This window comes from Pelodiscus sinensis, chromosome 1 (assembly GCF_052426305.1).
Source record: "Pelodiscus sinensis isolate ZL-2025 chromosome 1, ASM5242630v1, whole genome shotgun sequence".
Classification (NCBI taxonomy): Eukaryota; Metazoa; Chordata; order Testudines; family Trionychidae; genus Pelodiscus; species Pelodiscus sinensis.
In genome coordinates this window covers 119,804,530-119,823,515 of record NC_143052.1, presented here as the reverse complement: position 1 = coordinate 119,823,515, position 18,986 = coordinate 119,804,530, and the positions used below count along the sequence as shown (strand labels likewise).

General features: G+C 42.7%; 1 protein-coding gene across 1 annotated transcript in view; it reads right to left on the bottom strand.

The window, feature by feature from the left end:
* ST8SIA1 (ST8 alpha-N-acetyl-neuraminide alpha-2,8-sialyltransferase 1) overlaps positions 1-18,986 on the bottom strand; it is a 157,820-nt gene that overhangs the window by 11,579 nt on the left and 127,255 nt on the right. The window lies entirely within an intron of this gene.

The window sequence follows — 18,986 nt, the reverse complement described above, 5'->3', positions numbered from 1 at the left end:
GGAAAAGGGATGCAGATTAGACACATCGGAATAGCAAAATCCGCGGGGGATTTAAATATCCCCCGCGGCATTTGCATTTACATGGCTGCCGCTTTTTTCCGGCTTGGGGATAAGCTGGAGAAAAGCGGCAGTCTAGACTTGAAAGTAGGAAATAAGAGATCCTCTAGAAAAGGGCTTATTTTCCGGAGAATCACGTCTAGACTGCCGCTTTTCTCCGGCTTATCCCCAAGCCGGAAAAAAGCGGCAGCCATGTAAATGCAAATACCGCAGGGGATATTTAAATCCCCCGCGGATTTTGCTATTCCGATGTGTCTAATCTGCATCCCTTTTCCGCAAAAGGGGTGCAGTGTAGACACAGCCAGTATGTCTACACTACTAACCTTTATTTCAAAATAATGTCAAGCTGGAGGACTTCTTACTCCAACTCCTGATAACCCTCATTCCACGAGGAGTAAGGGAAGTCAAAGGAAAAGTGTTATTCAACTTCCTGTTGTGTGCCAAAAGCCGATTTAAGCTATTTCGACTTAAGCTACGGAACTGATGTAGCTGAAGTTGCATAACTTAATTTGACTTTAGCACAGCTGTGCAGACGTACCCTAGAGTGTCCACAGTTAGTTGCTCATTCACACATGCCTCCGTACACATTAAAAAAATGATTCTGTACGTGGGTGGAAAAAATCCATACTTGGATGGAAAAGATTAGAGGGAACATTGGCGACGGGAGCTCTGAGCCTCTAACTGGGAGGGGCTGATTAATCACCTGTGAAGCTGAGCAGTCACACAGCTTAGAGGGAACCCTAGTGCAGATATATTTCAAATCTCTGTACCTTAATTCCTCCTCTGTAACATAGGATATTTCTGTATCTCTAGGCTTTGTAGGAAAAATCCATTGATGTTTGTGAGGCAGTCAGATACCACAGTAATGGGGGACATAAATCAAATATGAAATATGAAAACCATTTTTGGGATAGGGTTTATAAAAGAAAAATAAACAAGCATATTGTAAAAATGGGCTGAGCTTGTTTAGGTAAGAATTAAAGCCAGTCCATTTTTTTACACTGTAAAAACTGACAAATTCTATTAAAATTTTTAGCAGAAATGTTTACTATTTCAGCTAAACTGCAAACAACTGGAAAATTTTCAGTTTTCTAACGGGGGTAGAGAAATGAGATTTTTTTTCAGGAAAGCAGATATTTCTATATTCTCTTTGTATCCCAAGTAGAAACATTCTGTCTGAAAACTTTTGGACAGGTGATTATTTTTTTACCAGTCCAAGTAAAAATCCTTGTTTATGCTCCTTAATAGTGACTAAAATTAAACTAAATTTAAAGGATCTCAGTCAGATACTACATCAACAGCAGTAAGAAATATTTATATAACCAAAATGCATTCAAAAAGCCATAAGACACCATTTGTTTTGGTTATATCTTTAAGATTGTTTAAATATGGTGTTGGAGATTTACATTGCTTCTGATTCTGTTTCTGGAACTACAAGGACTCACCAGGCACTGAGCAAAAACAAGCATAGAAGCCAATGTGCTATTTAGGATAAAAGGCATCACAAAAATCCTAGCCAAAATGACTAAGCTAAACTCAGACTCAGTATATAAGATGGAGCAAGATGCATGTTGTTAAGTAGGTTTAAAGGTAGACTATATTTCTAGATTACAAGTTGACGAGCCAGAATAAGGTACAAGTTAAAGTAAAATAGCTCCTATTGGCAACTACCAGGATGATGTAAAATGGTACAGTATCAATTTTTGTGTGTGTGCTAAAGCACAGCTCTGACTTCTTGGCATGTAAATTACATTGGGCTAGACCAGTGGTCTGAGTATGAACCTAGATGACCTGTAGCAGTTGATCGTTTAACACCTTCTATCAGATAGAGATGCCTAAATATGATAGATTGTCCATAGCCTCCAACATTATAACTACATTTGAGCCTAATTCTAAAATGTAGGCTCACTTTCTTTTGAGCATTTTGAGCATCTCCCCATTGAAGAGAGCAGCAGAGAAAGGGATAGCAGGGAGCAGCAGAGAAAGCCATATAGCTATGAGATCACAGCTTTGTGTTTAACAGGGTGGCTTAAAAAACGCTATTTAAAAATATACACCAATGCATATTTAAATATATATTATATGTAATGTCCTCGATATTTGTATTAACAATTACTGTAGCTATTTGGGGCAAATTCTGTTTTCAGATATTGGAATACAGCTACCAGTAATCTCAAAGGGAGTTACAGTGGCAGCACTGCATTTGACACACTTGCAATTAGTGATCGCAGCATTCTCTTAGCCTCTTGGATCTCCCTGGAAAACAACAGCCTCATGGTTATTATGATATGCCAGTCACTCGCTGGGCATGTGACTGCCAAATCACAAATTCAGCATTAAGGATTAATTGCGGGTTCGGTTGTGGTATGTGGATGTATTGGATTCAGAGAAAATAGCTCTGATGCCAAATAAGAAATACTGTATTTTTAATTAAAACAAGCAGCTGGGGAGGGGGGGGGGGGGGTAGGAACAGCATTCATGATTTGTGCATTTTCCCTCTACTATGAAAGTAACTCTGTAAAGTTACCCAGATTTGTCAATGCCAGGGCAGTCAAATAACTGGTTAGCTCTTTGCTGAAGCACATTGCCAGTCTAATGCCTAGGCTGATAGAAAATGCTTAAGTTGGAGCCTTGTTTCCTGCTGTCATATTGTATGTCAATTAACCAATCAAGGTCAGCCTACAGTCACACACTTGAAGCTATTTTGATGCTATGATCTAGAAGTTTGATCACACCGATAGATGGCTCGTTTCCAACTGACTTCAGAATTCCATCTCCAGCTAGTAATACCCTACTTACTCATAGGGTATGTCTACATTACCCTCCTATTTCAAAATAGGAGGGTAGTGTAGACATACCCATACATATTATGCTTGTCTACTTGGCCAACATGCCCCTTTTATCTCCTTAGTCTTCCTCACACTACACAATTCAGTCACTATTCAATAGCAAACTCAAAACCGATTTCACACCCTTATACAGTAAATGCAAAAAGCAGAACACTTTTGGGTAACTAGAAGTGGAGGAAATGAGAGTCATTGCTTTCAATTCAACGTTAGTTCGAATTAACTTTGATAGGCGCTACACAGGCAAACCACTAGTTCGAACTTAATTCAAACTAGTGGAGCGCTTAATTCAAACTAGGTAAACCTCATTCTACGAGGACTAATGCATAGTTCGAATTAAGTAGTTCGAATTAAGGGCTGTGTAGCCACTTAATTCGAACTAGTGGGAGGCTAGCCCTCCCCAGCTTGCCCTGGTGGCCACTCTGGGCACCACCAGGGAAACTCTTCTGCCCCCCTCCCGGCCCTGGAGCCCTTAAAGGGGCACGGGCTGGCCACGGTGCCCGTGCCAGGTGCAAGCCTACCAGCACCCAGCCAGCAGACTCTGCACCTGGCACGGCACGAACCAGCCACCCGCTGCCATCCAGCCCTCCGCCTCTTCCCGGGACCAGGTGTAGCCAGACATGAACCCCATCTTGTTTCTCCTCACCCCCCCCCCCCAGAGAGCAAGAGAAAGGCAGTCAGACTTTGATGCCCTGGGAACGCAGGTGTGCTGCCTGTCCCTGAGTCTACCATAAACAGAAACCAGACAGTAAATGGGCTAGCTGACAACCCAGGGCCTCCCATCGCCCTGATAGCTAGTACCAGTAATTGACACGCCTGCACTGTCCCAGGAGAGGAATCTTCGCCCATCACATACCAGAGGTGCCCATTGTCTGCATTTTCCCAGGTGTGAATTATGCTTTGCACCCTTCATGGGAAACTTGGTGTTCAAAGCCATTTTTCCTAATTGGCCACTTGAGCCCAGGAAGAAGCCTACATGACCCAAGGGGTATAAAGAGGGGTTCAGTAGCCCACCCCATTTGAGCCCCAATCATCTACACCTGCTGGCAGGTATTGATTGTCTCCCGAGGTCTGTGGGACACCCAACCTCACCCTACTTCTTCCCAAGGGATTGAGAGAAGGACACTGGCCAAGTCTGGACACGCCAAGTCTGGAACACAGGGGTGAGAATTATACCTGCTAGGTGTCTATTTTGCATGCATTTAATAAGAGCTCAGAGAACCAAAATGGTTTCATGGTACCTGTTAAGTGACTTATTAGTGTAATTTCTATCCTGTCCTTTGTAGTGCCTGTGTTATCTGTAACACAGCAGTAGCATTTAACAGCTAAGTTTACCCTATAACAATCAAATAGTAACTGTTTAAGCTTTAACCTGACTCCTTCAGTTGCCGTAACAGAACCAAGCACAATTTAAAAGAACTTCAGCCGGTCATAAGGGACTCACTGCCCTGACCGTCGGCTGACACCAGGCTGGCGGCTCCCGGGAGCCTGCCCAGATCCGCAAGAGGTGGGCGCCCACCTGGTCTAGTGCGGAGATCGTGGACCTCATCCACGACCTCCGCACTGGGCACAGGAAAGTGGCCGTCTAGGACAGGATAGCTGCCAGCCTGGCCACCCAGAAGCAGGTTTGCATGAAAATCAGGGTGGTCCACTGAGACCCCCGACCCTGAGCCCTGAGCTTAGAATGGCCGTACTGGGTCAGACCAAAGGTCCATCTAGCCCAGTAGCCTGTCTGCCAACAGCGGCCAACACTAGGGACCCTGGAGGGGATGGACCAAAGACAATGACCAAGCCATTTGTCTCATGCCATCCATCTCCAGCCTTCCACAAACAGAGACCAGGGACACCATTTCTACCCTCTGGCTAATAGCACTCCATGGACCCAACCTCCATGAATTTATCTAACTTCTCTTTAAATTCTGTTCTAGTTCTAGCCTTCACAGCCTCCTGCAGCAAGGAGTTCCACAGATTGACTATTTGCTTTGTGAAGAACAACTTTCTGTTATTAGTTTGAAGCCTGCTACCCATTCATTTCATTTGGTGTCCTCTAGTCCTTCTATTATGGGAACTAATGAAGAACTTTTCTTTATGCACCCTCTCCACACCACTCATGCTTTTATAGACCTCTATCATATCCCCCCTCAGCCTCCTCTTTTCTAAGCTGAAAAGTCCCAGTCTCTTTAGCCTCTCTTCATATGGGACCTGTTCCAAACCCCTGATCATTTTAGTTGCCCTCCCCTCTCCCACCCTCTCTCTTCCCCTCTCCCACCTCCTTTTTCCAGCCTCCCCCAGTTTTGTTCAATAAAGAGAGTTTCTATTTTTGAACACATGTGTCCTTTATTTTGTACATCAGGAAGGGGGGGCTAGGAAGGAGTAAGTGGAAGGAGGTGAGGGAGGAATGGGATACGAGCCCCCAATGGGGAGGACTGGGGTTGCTCTGCGGGCTCCTCGGAGTGGAAGCTCTCCTGCAGCCCCCCGATTGACACCCCCCAGATGGCAGCCTGCGGCAAGTGCAGCCGGGCTGATGGCCGAGTGCAGTGATGTGCCGAGTGTGGGCATTCAGGGCACTCCAAGCCAGAACTGCTTTGCAAGTGGGGAACCCCTGAGAACTGTCTGTCCGGGGTGGGGGTCAGGTCCCTTTAAGCACAGCCCTCGGCTAGCCTGAGACAGCAGCTCCATGCTCTAAGTCCTAATCTGATGCCCTGCCGGCACTGCTTCCGGCCATCCTTAACCTCAGTTCAGGGTCCACTCTATGTGGACATGCTAGTTCGAATTAGCAAAATGCTAATTCGAACTAGTTTTTAGTTCTAGATGCGCTAGTTCGAATTAGCTTAGTTCGAATTAACTAATTCGAATTAAGTTAGTTCGAATTAGTGCTGTAGTGTAGACGTACCCTATGATATCAGGGATGTGAGACGGATCTTGTCATAGAGAATACTTTGCCACTTCCTATTTAACTCACAGGGCTCCTAGCTCCAGTGCCTTTGCCATTTACAAGTAGATTGTCACTCCATGAGTTGTCAGAATCCAAAGCATTTAATGCTTTATAGATTAAAACCAAATTCTTAAACTCCACCCGAAAGTTAACTGAAGATGAGTTCAGGCTGGAGAGTATAAGTGCTGGCCAGTCTTCACTAGGGGTGTGTCTAGACTACAGGGTTTTGTCGACAAAAGTGGACTTTTGTCGACAAAACTATACCCGAGTCCACACTGCCTTTGAGTTATGTCGACATAACGTCGACAAAACTCAGCAGTTTTGTCGACGTATGTAAACCTCATTCTACGAGGAATAAAGCCTTTTGTCGACAGTTCTGTCAATAGAAGGCATTAAGCATCTACACTGTCCTTTGCATCCACACTGTTACGTCAACAAAGCGGCTTGCTTTGTCGACAGAACTGGATGTGTCTAGACGCTCTATGTCGACATAAGTTTTGTCGACAGATTCCGTCGACAAAACTTATGTTGACGTAAGCCTGTAGTCTAGACATACCCTAGGATACCCACTCTTCCGCTCTGCTACTGCAGAACCTACTGATAGCCACCTTCTTCATCCTCTTGAGTCAACAGATGCAACACACCATTTGGTGTCAGGATTCGTTAACCCACTAGTCCCCAAACTCTTAAGGATTGGATCCCCCCCCTTACTGCTGTTTTTGCCCCTACACCTCCCTCACACCAGAGTTGGGGCAAAAGAGTGGTTTGGGGCAGGGGAAGGGTTGCTGGGAGCAGGACCACACTGAGACTGGGAACGAAGCCAAGCATGGGGACAGAAGCCAGGGATGTGACTGAGGATGGAGACGGAGCAAAGCTGGGGTCGAGGAAGGGCTGGGTGGCACAGAACAAATACAGAAAGAGCAGTGGCTGTGCATTCTTCCCAGAAATGACATGGCAACATTCCTGGAACTGCAAAGGGAGTTTTGTTACTGTGCCCATTTATTCTATGCTGTCCCAGAGACAGCAAAGGCGGCAGAAAGTGGGGAAAATAGCTTTTTGCATTCTTTACATCTATACTACAAATGGATGAAAAACTGTGGTCGAAATCTATTTCTGACAACATATGCGTATTCGGTGACATCAATGTATTTAGCAAATTGGTACCAATTTTACTGAATCTGGGACACAATTCAGAAAAAAATGTAAATGTTTGTATGCATATTTTCTAAAAGAAACATTTCTATTTCTCAGTTTTAAATTACTTTTCATTTCAAAGTTTTCATTCATTTTATTTAAAAAAAACCAATGTTTTTAAATGGTCAGCCATGAAAATGTTTAGTTTCACTCAAATCTAAAAAAGTTTCAACTTTTTCACATGCCAAATATTTCAGTTTTTTAAATTTTCATGTGACCTAAAATGAATTTTGCAGCATTGCCAATTAAGAAAAATCACCTGGTTCTACTCTGTGCTATTTATTCTACTCAGCTTACTGTATTCATGTACTAGGAATTTAACTGAAGTCACAATTAATATTACATAGGCCACTGAGGTTCCATCACCTGGTAATTACTAGGAAGAGCTGGATTTGAAATAACCTACAGGTAAAAAGCCTTGGGCACTCTTAACAGTCCCTATGCCTGTGCTCTCCTCCCATAGACACATTCACCATTGACCTCTATGAATGACACTCAGAGGCTCACATTTTGAATGCTTGGAAAAACAAATTCTCATAATCTATAGAACAGAAGAGGGATTTTCTAACTCATATAGCACAAAGAATCATTTGACCCCCCCACTAATGATCTGCATAATTAATACTGAATTGCAGGATAAATTCTATCAACGTGCTTATGGAAATCATATTAATATTAAACAAGTTCCACATGCTTAATGCTATTACAATAAATGACCAAGAACTGAGCAAAGGTTAGGCCATTATTTTAAAACACTGCTGCAGAAGCAGAGGAATAAAAGCCATCCATTAGCAATTCTCATCTCTTGTGTCTCTGGCATACTGCTAACACTTTGCCTGGGAAAGACTGCAGAGCAGGTCCTGATGGTGTGGAGTGCATCCAGAGCTAACTAGCTTGAAGGCTTCTTTAAAAGACACCGTGAGGATTGCTAGGGATCAGTGATGTCCAGAATAGCCAATGCCATGCTCACGAACTCATCCCTCTCCCTGAGTTCTGCCCCCTATACTGGCTGCTGGGGTAATTACACCAACATTGTGCTTCTGAAGCAACGTCCAATGGCAATTATGTTGACTACAGAGCACTGAGTATCAAGACAGTGGACTTAACTTCTAGCATTTCCTTCAACAGGAACAGTCCAAAATGCAGCTTAAAATAGGGGTGCCTTTGGGGTTCCTGCACTGCCTTACTGAAGTTCTCATTTGTTTTAGATACAAGGATGCGGTGGGGGCAATCACACATTAGCCACTGGGCCAACAGGGCCCATTCCAGAGGCCTTGACCAGTTGGGGAGCTCTGGGAAAATGTGCACCGCTGTACCACCTGATCTGCCTGTCTAGTGCTCCTGATGGAAAGCGGGGTCTAGGTATGGGGATTGCTCTTTTCCACCCACCTGGCATTCTTGCCAGGGAGCAGCATGAGAGCTAGAGTGCTGTGTGAATGGAGCAGGGCAAGCCTTCTTCCTATGACTCCATTTCCCCAGCAGGAGTGCTGGTGTAGGGTTTAGGGGGGCCTGCAGGTAGAAGGGACAGGGAGTGACTCACACTTTTCCAAGGGCCCCACAAAACCCTAATCTGCCTCTGGGTGTGAGAGGAGAACAGAGGCATTTTTATATTATTAAACTCAATTGGTCTTGAAGCCAGCCTTGTCTTTGTGCTGTGGTGCATACTCAGTGAGGCATATTGGCTGCTTTGTCTTGCCAGAGCTGTGCAATAATCCTGAGCATTCAGATGAATCTGTCCCTTAGCTTGCAACATTGGGAAGAGATGGTTAGAAAACTTAGGGCTGTTCTTCACCTTCTCACTCTAGTTTACAATATAATTACCATAGAAAACATTAACACTTTTTAAATATTAATGCATTTTTCACAATGCAAAATCAAATAAAAATGTTAAAGTTACCACTCGGGGCTAGTGTACATCAGCCTTGCTCCTCTAGAACTACATTGATTCGTATCCACTGAGGATCTGTCCCTCAGACTATAATTATAAGAGCCAAATTAGTTTAGGTACACCCATCAGTATCTAAAATTGCAGAACACACTACTACATTGTCTTATTTGAAAAGCCATTTGTGAACATGTGCTAAAAGACTGCACCAGAATGCACGCGCACAAAGGAGTGTTCATTCAATGTTAACATTAACAATTTCTGAGTGCTGGGATGTTTAACTAGACAGAAGGAATGTGAAATGGCAATAGCAGTATTGAAGCATGGAGCAAGGAAATAGAGGGGCCATCACAAGGAAGCTCCAACAGGAGGAAAGCATTTCATTTCATCCGCTACATCCACTTCCATTTGCTGCTTAATGAAGGAAACTAGGATTGTAGATTCAAAGACATAAACAATTTGCATCACATAGTAATAGCTTACCTAATAACTCCAAATGCAAAAAACAAGTCAAGCAGCAAAAATGGTCTTTCAAATGTGTGCCAGATGTTCCATGGGGTTATCTTCCATATCTTTCTCCACGGTTTTAGGTGCTAAACTACTAAATACACTCAAAGCAGGTGTCCAACATATTTCACCTGCAGTACACCACCAGCAATTTCTATTTAAAGGTGACCTGCAAACTGTTTATACAAAATTCCTTCTCCTGCAACAATATGTCCTGAAGCTCCCTAACAGCCAGGAGAACAGGACATTTATCTCATTATTGATTTAAAACTATTTCCCCCATATATTTCATAATGTCCAGACAGCCCAGACTTTGATTCCCACCATGCAGCAACACACAACTTAAATCTATGCTTAATTCAGTCATTTCAGTTGGCAGGGCTTTATGCAAACCTCGTGTTTGGTTCTGATCACATCATGCCCCTTAATTTCAGATTTCTAAGCCAAAAGGCAGGCAAAATTGCCTTCACAACTACCCATTTCATATGACATCCATATGAAACCACAAATGAGTCCAAAATTGCTTTGAAATCGCAAGGAACCTGGGCTGAACTTTGCAGAGCATCACAGTTTTGTAGAGTATAATCCGTTATACAGCAGAGTGATGCCATATCAGCAATAGGTTTCCACTGAGGCTATGTCTAGACTGCAGGCTTCTTTTGGAAGAAGCTTTTCCGGAAGAGATCTTCCGAAAAAACTTCCGAAAGAGAGCGTCCACACTGCCAGAGTGCATCAAAAAAGCTATCTGCTTTTTTGACAGATAGTGTCCATACTGAATGGACGCTATCTCGCCTGTAAGCTGTGATTACTATGGACAGAGTGACCACCAGGGCACCTGTGCTTTTTCCTCTTTCGTCTTTATCAAAAGAACTCCCTCATCCCCATCCACACATGCCTTCTTCCAAAAGAGCTCTTTCGGAAAAGACGTTCTTCTTCGTAGAGAAAGGTTTACCAATGTCAGAAAACCCCCTCTGTTCTTTCAATTTTTTTTCAAAAGAACGTGATTGCAGTGTGTACATGAGTTTTTTTTGGAAAAATGGCTGTTTTTCTGGAAAAAAAAAATTCTGTAGTGTAGACATACCCTGAGAGAACTTTCTGTTTCTGGTGAGGCAGAAGTGCTCAGCAGAGCCGGCCCAAGGTTCAGGCCAGCCGGGCTACCTCCTGGGGCACCCCATTGTAGGGGGCGCCATGCGGGGCTGCCGGACTGGGTGGGGGCGGCACCACACCTGTGCCGGGCACCCGAGGGCGGGGCCATGCATGCTCCGGGCACCTGGGGGTGGGACTACGCATGAGCCGGGCGCACAGGGGCACCACACGCCCGGGGGTGTGGCCATGCATGCGTTGCACTCCTAGGGGCGGTGCCATGCTCACAGGGCCCAGGGCGCATGAATGGCTCGAGCCGGCCCAGGTGCTCTGGTAAAGAGTTTTACAATTCTAAAAACAGGAATTTTTGAAACCTGAAATTATTGCGCATACTTTGAGGTATGAAATTCTAACAGGCTACATTATGCCATTGTCTGACCCAGACAAGCAGGGGAATAGACCCTTCTGCATTCCAGTGCTGAGCTGGACAGGATCTTCGGTCTAAGTATGACATACAGCCCAGCCCCTGCTCCAGATTCTCCTCTCTGCAAGCAAGTGGGCAGGAAGTGAGCAGGGATGAAAAGCAGACACCGCAGTGGTAGGCAACCTGCGGCCTGAAGGCCACATCAGTCCATTGGGGTTCTATGTGTGGCCCATGAGAACATTTTGTTGACCATCGCCTGTGCACAGGGTTGCCAGATTCTGCTGGTTTTTATCCACGTACGTTTTTTTCCCACTGGTATTTCGAAGGTGACATGCACATAAAGCAAGGGCACGTGAAGTGAGGCTTGTGCTGATCGCACACAGCATTGACTGTGAGAGCCGTGCGCTCCCTCTGCATCCAGTCAAAGCGCTGCTGTGATTCAAGCACCACGCCCCGCACATTCTCGGTACACAAGTGCAGTCAGCAAACTACTGTATACCAGGAGATTGTCTAGGTTGCGACAACCTTCCAGCCCACTGAGATGAAGGAGGCCCACTCATGAAATCCATTCGCTAGCCTAGCTTGCCTCTTGCTATGGAGCATTGATTCCACCCCTGCTGCTCTTTGGACAAGGTGTTCCCTCTGAAGGGCTGCAATAACTTAATTCACTCTGGAGCAAGATGGGAGCAAGGGAGGAATTGGGAGTCTCTGAATAAGAATTAATCCCAGAGCTCTTTCCTGAGGCAGAGTAATTCCTTTACACCTCCAGAAGTGCAATCTAACCAAATACTGTATTAACAATACCAATTTTTTGACAACTTCCACTGATCTGGTTCTTCCATGTAGATTACCCTCTTTCAGTCATTAATACCTTTCCAAGGCACTGAAATTTTTTTATGTTTGGTCTCAGCCTGAACTTTAATTTTCCCTCCTCTCAGCCTGGGAAAAGTGTGCAAAATCTATGTAGCCACTTTTCATTTACAATATTGAGAAAAATAATAACCACTAAAAACTTCTAAGCTGACATCTGAATAGACCTCACCAAGGAGTGGAGGCTTTTTCTACATTTAAAATATACTGATGCTAAAATAACAAAGTTACATGAAAGAGTGCATTTGCACAGTAGACAGTTTTAAGTCTATGTTCCACACTTCTAAATATGACATACAATTTTCAAAATTCAGAACACACTGAGTTACTTCAGTGCCTAGGAGTAGTTTAAATCATGCAACCAGGGAATAGGTCATTTCCTCAGTTCCCTTCACACTAATCCAGCTCCTTCATTAGCATAAAAATAATAATCATTTGTATTGCCATTCATTCATTAGGTGACAGGTTACCAACAGTGAAGTAAATGCTAACAAAGAGCTGATGTAAAGGTTAATAAGCTAATTCTAATGCACTTTCTGCCCATATTCTCTTTGTGAACAACAGCACATCATTTGATTATTCAAGAAAACAAAAATATTTAATAAATTTCTCCACCCATCTCTAGGCCTCCTGCTCTGCCTGGAGTGCATTATCATTGTTAATTTATTTACTACTGGCAGCATTCAGCGAGTGGGCTTCATATCCAATTGTTATTTCTTACTGAGGGAATTCTTCCATGAGAACAATCTACACTCTCCTCCATTAATCTGCTCTATACATAATAACACTTTGATTTTCTTCCGCTCACTCTTTATTTTCACAGTACAGATTTGTTCTGCCCCAGTGTAAAGATGGCATTTGCCAGGTTTCTGTTTGCTTCTGCAACAATAAAAGCTATTCTGAATAAAGACTGGTCAAAGTACCAGCGAACCAGATAAGCTATGTAACCTTATCCAAGGATATGCATATTTCTTTGATCTCGAAATCTTAGTGATGTCAAGATTTCCAGCAGCTGTGATTTTAGACAAGCCAGAAATAGGAGAATAGTCTATTCTGAGGCATGTTGGTGGACCTTCTTTCCATTCTAATTTAATTCTATTGAGATTCTCACCTCTGGGGTGCCTGAACACAATCCAGACCTGGATGAAACCAAACTTTCACACATCTAGTTGAACTTTGTGCAAAAAAGTTCCTGTGAGTTATGTTATCCATACTAATGCACTCAGAATCAAATGCCTTGGCGTTCCCTAAAGCCTGTGTGATCTACAATAGTCACTATATAAAAGTCAGTATTTGCTAACTCTTACCACAGAGTGCTATTTGAGATGCCACAGGTTTTCTCTTATATTTAGAAAAGACAACTCTTACAGTAGGGTCACTGTTAGCTCACCCTGACTTTTTAATAATACAGGTTGGACCTCCCTGGTCTGGCATCCTCAGAACCTGACCGGTCCCAAACAAGGGAATTTGCCGGACCAGGAGAGGTCCCTTGCCACTGGCCTCCCTGACCACCAACCCTCCCCGCTGCCAGCTCTGCTTTTGGCTCTGGCCTTGCTGCTGCCAGGCTCCAAGCTCCAGTCTCGCTGCCCTCAGGCTTGGGCTCTGGCCCCGGCCCCGGCCCCAACCCTTCTGCCACAGCCAGGACAGGACTCTCTGGAACTACAGCCCCCCTGCTGCCAGCCTAGCTGGGGCTCCCCAGCCACCACTGCCCCCACTTCTACCAGCCCAGCCAGGACTCCCCAGGGCCCAGCCCTGACAGTCCTCGCTGGAGCTCCCAGCAGCCAGACTCTGGCTGCTCATGGCCACCGGCGCTCTTTGGTCCAGCAACATCTGTGGTCTTGCACTGATGTTGCCAGACCAGAGAATCTCAGATTTAGGAGGTTCAACCTGTGATCACATTCTGAATGGCTGCATATAAGTTTATAAAGGTACCATGACACCATTATAGTTTTGTTATCACATAGTACTGAGCCTGACTATCAGCTAGTCCATAAAAGTAAATTGCTAAGCCATACAAACTTACTAACTACACTGCGGTACCAGAGAAATATCATAGCAATATCATTTATGATAAGGAGGTCGCTGGCCCTCTCTCTGTTTGGAGAATTGTACTTTGTCTTTTTGTTTGCTATTGGTTGCTGGCTTTCCTGCCTTTTTCAAACAGGGGGATACTCAATTTGTTGTGTTTTAAATGTCCAATAGTATTGAACAATGTTACATTGAGATGGGTGGAGGTGTTTAGTAGGGCAGCACGGTTTTTGTGATTTGGAAGAGAGGACAAATAGCATGCTAGGGACATTTCAGGTGGTATTAAATTTCGATAAGTGGCATCAGGACAGAGAAATAATACAAAGGCACCTAAAGAGTTTAGAAATACGAGCATAAATTAACAATGCAAAGAAGACATTTCCTGTGAGGGAGAAACCAAGAAAGGAGAAGTGGCAAAGGAGACCAAGGAAATCAGATATATATGTAATTCTTAGCACTGTCTATTTTATAATGAGTTTAGTCTTTAAAGATATAGACATGAACTTTTGATTCTTCCTACCAGAATGACGTTATAACATTCTGGGCTGTAACCTCATTTCCTAGGATTATTTCCACTACAATTCTTCCTTTGGAGTCTGTCTGTTATCTTTTTTGCCACTCAGTGTTATTTCCTCTCTCTTCCTCAGTCAGTTTTGTCTCAACTGCTTCTTCCTTTCTTTCTGATGGTTTTGGAACAAATTTCACGTAAATGGCTTTCTCCTTACATTCCTTCCTCCTAATACATAGAATAAGGTCTATATACTCCTTCAACAAATACCTCAACAATTATCTCCCTACAGAAAGAGTCTTTTCACTAAAACCTCAAAGTGATGCTACAGGATTTGCTCAATAAAATACTAAGCATTTTCCATACAGTACAGATAAAAAAAAAAAAGTCTTTTAATTTGTTTTACACATGGAGAATGAAATAGAAAAAAAATCCCAAAGCAAAATAATTTGAATGGAATGCATTCTTGAGTATTAGAAATTACCAACAAGGCATTTTAGATCCTGCAATTTTCCTTTCTATGACACAGAAGATCCCATTTACAAACACAGGACATGCAAATATTACATTTGGATGTTCAAAGGAATAATAAAATCATCTAAAATGGCCATTCATGGGCATAAGTACTATGGCAAGCTCCCAGCTGTGGTATCTGAACTTCCTGTTAAAAGCACCTATATTTGAAAATTATTCCCACAATATATTAGTGCATAACAATAGACATAATAAAAGACATTTTTCCTCTTTCTTACAGAGTTGTCAGTCATAGTGTCATATGAATTGAAATAAAGATTGAAACAAAGCCTCCATTCTTAGTCTTTGCCACTCCTACCTCCTGAGAGTTAGAAATTAAAGCTGGGTGAATTTTTTCAACTGAATCTTTTTGTAGCAGGTGGGGGAGGGAGATATGAAATGACATATGCAGATTCTGTTCAAAGAAAACATTTAACAAATGATGTAGACTAGATTTCCACACATTGTTTTGATAACAAGCTAAAGAAGCATTCTGCAAAAACCTGTTTTATGTGGCCTCTGTTTAAACCAAATGTTTCAATTTTTCAGTCGGAAACAATTTTTTGTTTTAAAATTAAAACATGTTTTAAATAAAAACTGAAAATAAAAACAAAACATTTTGTTTTGACTCAAAACATTTAGTAGGACCCAACATTAATTATTTTTCAACTTTTCAATTTGTCAAAAAAATTATTTTCAGGTTGACCTACAATGATTTTTTAAAATTATATTTGAAAGTGCCAGTGAACTGAAAAATCCATTAGTCACACAGCTCTACTAGAAACTTTTATTAAAAAAAATTATTTAGGTCCAGGGCTGCAGGCTTCCCCTACCCAGAGGATGGCTCTGCCAAGTTAAAATTATTAATTTACTCTCCTCTGTGATGCTGTACCAAAAAACAAAGGCACAGGAGAGGAAGAGAAGGGGACATGGTAATGAAAATTAGTATGACAAAGGTTATGCTGATCCACAAAGGATAATGGGGCTTGAAATGACAGAAAGAAACATGGAACCGAGAAAGAAAAGGGATGAGCACAAAAGAGTCAGTGAAATAACACAGGAAGCCTGACCATCCCACCACACATGCCACATGCACCAGTGAGGAACATTTAATCCATGTGCCATCCCACAAAACAAAAAAGCAGCACAAAACAATGGGTGTTGCTATGCCAGGCAATGCCAGGTCCCTCTGTGCATAGATGATGCTCACAGAAGGTGAATAATCAGGAACCCAGCCCGCTTGACACGCTCAGTTGCTGTGTAGTTGGGCTTAAGTGCAGAACCCTGTGACAGGGCAAGATGCTTTCCTTGAAACTCATGCGCAATCACAAGCAGGAAATTTTGAGTAAACTACAGTAAACTTCCGATAATCCGGCACCTTTAGGACCCAGGGGGTGCCGGATTATCAGATATGCCGGACTATCGGAAGGGGGGGCACTGCCCCAGGCATCCCTGGCATCCCTGATTCAGTCGCTGCTGGTCAGTTTCAGCAGCGGCTGAATCCGGACGCCTGCAGCAGAGCAGCTGGAGTGCTGGTCAGTTTTAGCAGCAACTGAATCAGGAAAGCTGGTGGCAGAGCAGCTCCAATGGTCCGGCTGCCCGGAGTACTTCCGGGTTCCTGATGGTGCCGGACCACCAGGAGTACCGGACCATCAGATGCCAGACCATCGGAGTTTTACTGTAAAAACAAATCAATAAAATTCAGGCATCTTTAAAAGGTGCATCATGCTGCTGGAATCCAGGGGAACACAAACAACAGAATCAAGCCAGATATGTACAATGCTGGTAGAATCTGTAAGTGAGGGACACATCCCTGATGGATTCTATGTGCACAGACATTTTTTGTGAGGGAGTTGTCATTGGGATTGGTCCTGCCTTGGACAGGGGGCTGGACTTGATGACCTCCTGAGGTCTCTTCCAGCTCTATGATTCTATAATCCTGAGCAGGGCCCAGATGCGTGCTCATACATGCTCTGTGTTGTGATGAACTTGGTTTCTCTCTCTTCTGTCCCCTTAATTAACACCACTCCATAATGGTGACAGATGGTAATATTTACATCTTAGATAGTGCTAAATAGCTTCAAAGCACCAAGAAACATCTATAATGAGATATAGGGATAGAACCATAAAGGTAGTGAAACACACACATGCGCGTACTCACAATACATAAAAACTTGGAAAATATAGCCATGTTGCACTTAAAAAGATACAGTCAGAGGATAAAAGATATGACATTTTAAAAACCTACCAAAAACATAAGCGCCTGCTCTACTGGACTGTAATTGTTCAGGACAAAGCTGCACAAATCATACTGCTATTTGAAGAAACTGAAACTATCTTCATTTGATTAGGGTGGATTTGTTATCTGCTTATATGTTATATGATTATTGCACAAGAAAATTCACTGAGTGATGTAGTTATCTCAACCCAGCAAAAATTACGTCTTCCATGTGTATGTACTTCTCAGAGTATATATATTAGCTTAGCTTGAGGTATCGAATTTATCTTCATAAATTTAAGGGATGATGTACAGTATAGCGCATTGGTGATGTAGCCCCAGGTGTCTTGTGAAAAGAAATCTTCTATTTCTAATAAGCAAAGAATAATGCACTATCTACAGCTAAAAATAGTACACAGGATGAAATGGTTATTTAACAGAATGATTGAAAGTGATACAGAGGCTGCCAGTGTAAATACTGACTATATACATGGCAATATGCTGCATATAAACTGCTGATAACACACTATATGTTGAAATATTTTCAACACTTCACAAAACTATATTATATTACTTCAGAACTATGGAACTGCACTGTATTCAAAGAATAATGAACCAAATCCTCTCTTGCGCACACCTTGTATAAAACATCATACAATTTTTAATTTTGTAAAGCAACATTCCCTATTGCAGCTGGCAATTTCTCTTCGTTGTTCATTTCCAACACATTGCTTCAATCTCTTCATCTCACTTTCCTCACTGCAGGCATTGGGATCATTCACAGAAAGTCATGTCTGTCTTAGAACATGCATAATTAATTATGAATTGAAGTTGCCGCACCGACTGGCATTAGCTACCTTCCCTCTTGTTGCAGGGGTTGGAGCATAATGAAGAGGTGCAAAAGGTAGAGACAATAAAAACCTATTTAGGGTGTGCCTGAGATCAGAGCCAGAAGACATTTATAAGAAATTTAGGCTAGAGACAGAGAAGAGAAACTTTCTAATGTATCAACAAAAAGTAGTGAGGTTAGAATGAAAGTGTGAAACTAGTGATGGGCAAACACTGAATGATTCAGAGTTCTGTCCAGTCCAAATAAGGGAGGGCAGAAGGACAAAAGTGATTTCAAAACATTTGAGATATTTTTGAATAGAGACTTGATTCAAAACCCAATGAAAACAATTGGTGGGAGAAAGGGCTTTCAATTGCTGTCACTGAGCTTTGAATAAGACACTAAGGCCTGGTCTACACTAGGGGAAGGGTCGAATTAAGATGCGCAACTCCAGTTATGTAGCTGGAGTCGACATATCTAAAATCGTATTTCCACGCCTTGCACACAGTGGGAGGCCGACGAGAGCAGGAGTACTGGCGCTGATGTGGGCAACCTCTGAGTGTGATTTAACAGGTCTACACTAGACCCACTAAATTGAACCCTGGAAGATCAACCACAGTAGCATCAATCTTCTGCATAATATAGACATGCCCTAAGTGTCCAAATTTTTCAGAGTTTATGTGAACATCCAAACTTCTTACGGTTTGTTCATCTCTATTTCCAAGGTTTTTTTAATCTCCTAGCTCTGATAAGCATATCATCAGGCAGTTTACTAGAACCCATCATTGTCTCTATAAACCACCTAAGGGTTTCACCCACTTACTGAACAGTCCCATGATCAAGCACCTTCTGACTTCATTAAACTGAATCTCAAGACTAATCAGATGATGACAGTATAATTATGTACAGCATGTGTCCGTGCCTATACATAGTTTTATTCATAATGAATTAAAGTTTCTCTCTTTTCCCAATTTTATTATGTGCAATAAGTGAGCTGTGTCTGAAAAGATTAGAGTATGTACTAAAGCAGTGTTTGTGTGCTGAAAAAAGGTTAAAAGTCCAAAAGGGAAAATCAGGTTTAATTTTAAA